Genomic DNA, 3662 nt, shown 5'->3' on the forward strand with positions numbered 1-3662 from the left:
CTTGTCCCCCCACTATCATTTATGTCTTTGCGAGGGTATCAACGTGTGTATCGACGCGAAAATCGGGATAATTTTTCCGCGCGCTCTTCTGCCTATATTGTCTTCTTACTCGTGCGCCACGTTTTTCCATGCACATATATATATATGTACATGCACACTTGTGCAAAGTGCTAATAAGCGTCTGCACACGTATCAGTTACGGTCTTCGAAACCTTCAATTAGTTTCGTCCATAATTTCGAACGGGAAAGAACAAAACGGAACATTTATGTCACTAGGGGTAGCCCAAAACGGGCATTCGCTCCGGAGAATTGCAAAAAGGGTGGCGGATGAAAGCTGTCACTACAAGGGTGACAGCACAAGGGCAACTTAAAAAGGCAACTGCGTAAAAAACATAGCAAAAATTACGATCATTAAGAATGGTGTACACCGCATAAAGGAGGCTTATGCTTAGTAACACAATAAAATTGCAACAAAAAAAAAAAGCACATGAATTTTTCGGATAAAAACAAATGGCAAAAAAAAAAAAAAAAGTTAAGTAGGTTAAGAAGGTTAAAAAGTGAACATTACAGAAAAAATGTGTTCGTTCGTTCTTTTTATTTTTTCTTTTCCTTTTATTTATATATATTTTTTGGCACGTATAAGTTTAATCAAAACGAAGGGACCATGGTGAAACAAAAATGTATATAAGTATACAAGCGAATATACGCATCAAAATGTACACGCAATTGCGTTCTTCACAATATGCATAGCCCTATGCATCACCAAGCTGTATACATACGAAACTTTTGAGGAGTTCGAGTAAATTCAAAACAAACATATATTCACATGTTCGTGAAACATATCTGCTGTTCACTCATGTTTGTCATCAATTTACAAAAGTACATTTTTATTTTAATGCATATCCGCGAGGGTATATACATTGGAGCATATGTACTTTTACGTGTACACGTAATGACTTAATGATCCTTACTTTACATTTGTTTACATAAACAACTACGCAACAGGGGAGGTGTTCATATTAAATAATAAAACACACGAAAGTTTAGAAAAACACAGTTTTATTTTTCTTTTTCCCCTTTTGTATATATATTAAAAAAAAAAGAGAGAGAAAAATAAAATTGCCGCAAATTTGGTACATAATTTTCCATGTAACTTTAAAAATTCCCGCGAAAATTTTAAGTACATATAATAGCAACATATAGCAACAAGGATTTAAAAAAAAAAAAAAAAGAGAAATTTACGCTCTTCACATATGTGAACTCATTAAATAAAAAAATATATGTATAAATTTAAAATAAAAAAATGCGGAAAATGAAGGGGTGTCATGTGACACTCGAACTTGTTTCTTTATTTTTCCCCCCAAGGCAGAAATATGCAATCATTACGTAGTATTATAAGGGCTCACAGCATTATGACAATTTTGGGGGGGGTTAAAAAAAATTATTTGATATGATAAAAATCCGGCTGAAATGCGAAATACTCAAACTTGGCGTTTTAAATGTATCATATTTAATTAAATGGCGCCATGGCTAGTTGCACATAAGGGAAGATACCAAGAAAATGCTTATAATATGTATATTGTGCATGTGTCACGCATACGGTTTGGGATACACTCTCGGCACACGTTTGGCATAAGCTCGGCATACGTTTGGCATACGCTCGGCATACGTTTGGCATACGCTCGGCATACGTTCGTCATACTCTCGGCATACTCTCGGCATACTCTCGGCATACTCTCGGCATACTCTCGGCATACTCTCGGCATACGTTTAGCTACCTTTGGGACACGCTCGACATACGCTTGGCATACGCCCGGCATGTAATACGAACAAAGTGGTATCAAAAAAATGCTCATCCTTCAAAATGCAGCTAGCTAAAGTGGGGTCTATCTGCGTGGCGCGCATATTTATAGAATTATATTCATGCGTAGCGTTACTTTTTCCGGTGATATTACGAACTTGCTCATTTTTTTTGAAGAGTGAAAATTGTAAAGGAGAAAAAAAAAAGGGTGTCATCAAAAGATGAACTTTAAAGGGGTGAAATTAAATGCGTGTTAATTTAAAAAAAGTGAGAGGGAAAATTAAAATTTAACTTAAAATAAAAACCGACCTGAAAATTATAAGCAAAAGTCACGTGAAAATTAAAAGCAAAATTCACGTGAAAATTAAAAGCAAAATTCACGTGAAAATTAAAAGCAAAATTCACGTGAAAATTAAAAGCAAAATTCACGTGAAAATTAAAAGCAAAATTTACGTGAAAATTAAAAGCAAAATTCATGTGAAAATTAAAAGCAAAATCGACGTGAAAATTAAAGGAAAAGCTTACGTCAATTTCAAAATTAAAATAAGAATAAAAAAGGGAATAAAAAAGAAAAATAACAAAGTGATAAAAAAAAAACGAAACAGCCCTTTGCACAACCTTACGAACATAAATGCGTGCTGTACACCTTTTAACATATTTTTTAATGTACATGTGTACGCAAAATAAAATAAAATAAAAACGGCAGCACTATGTACCCTATATATACCTGTATGTTTTCCTTTGTACAAGCATTACCTTGTTATGCACACTTTTAACTAATCCCCACGTAGGTTATATTTCCGAACAACACGTATTCTTAAGTAGATGCCTTCATTTTACCGCTTAATTCTCCCGCTCAAAAAGGTTAAGAATTGTTAAACTTCATGTTGATAACGAATCGAAATTTTTGTTCTCTGTCAAAATGCGTTCGTTTCATTATAACGGTGAACACACGTTCTTATGGAATATAAAAACAGGCACAAACAGATTTGAACGCTTGCAAACATTTAGGGCACATCTTCGTCTTCCTAGCCACAACTTTGTGGATGAGTCAACCAGTCGATCAGCTAGCTAGCCTATCACTCAACAAAAATCGACTTGTCACTCCTTTTGTTAATTTTTTTTCTACATAATAGAAATGCTAATGTAAAATAAATTAACAATACAGACCTGTTTTTTGCGGCTGTTCCGTCTTGAATGTCCCCAAATAAAGGCTTAAAAAAAAAAAAAAAATCACTGTTCAATGAGAACGCAGGTTTAACCGGTAACCCTCTCTCGATAAAAAAGTATTCATATATATTGGAACGCATATACGTGTATATACATAAGCGCATGTTCATGCATACATGGGTATTCTTCACACCTCGATAACACACAAATGGCATCAACTAAAGGCATAAAGGGGTGAACGTCAAATGTACCCCTCCACTATTATCAGAAAGAACAACATATAGGAGCAATCCCCACAATATTTCTCCAAGTGGTTCCTTTTCATACTAAGTAGATGAACGCTCACGCAAAATATTTAAAAAAAAATTTTTTATAATAATCGAAATTACTGTTTGTCTAATTCGCGATCAAATACGTATGGCGCAGGGGAAAAAAAAAAAAAAAGTACGTCAGAGGGTAATGTCTCCATGTACACATAATTAAATAAAATGCTACAAGGATACAAAAAAATGGGGGGTACCACAAAAACTGCTTGTGACAAAACGCTTATAGATAGCGAGCGCCTATGTGCTTCGAATTCCATTACCTTTTCTCGTCTTCTTAAAGAATAAAAGCAAAGTGTAAAAAAGGCTAAAGGAAATACTCCTATAAACATTATTTAAGCATAAACATTTCCTAATTTTTTTAAAAA

The sequence above is a fragment of the Plasmodium cynomolgi genome, chromosome 14, assembly GCF_000321355.1.
Source record: "Plasmodium cynomolgi strain B DNA, chromosome 14, whole genome shotgun sequence".
In the NCBI taxonomy this organism is placed as follows: Eukaryota; Apicomplexa; class Aconoidasida; order Haemosporida; family Plasmodiidae; genus Plasmodium; species Plasmodium cynomolgi.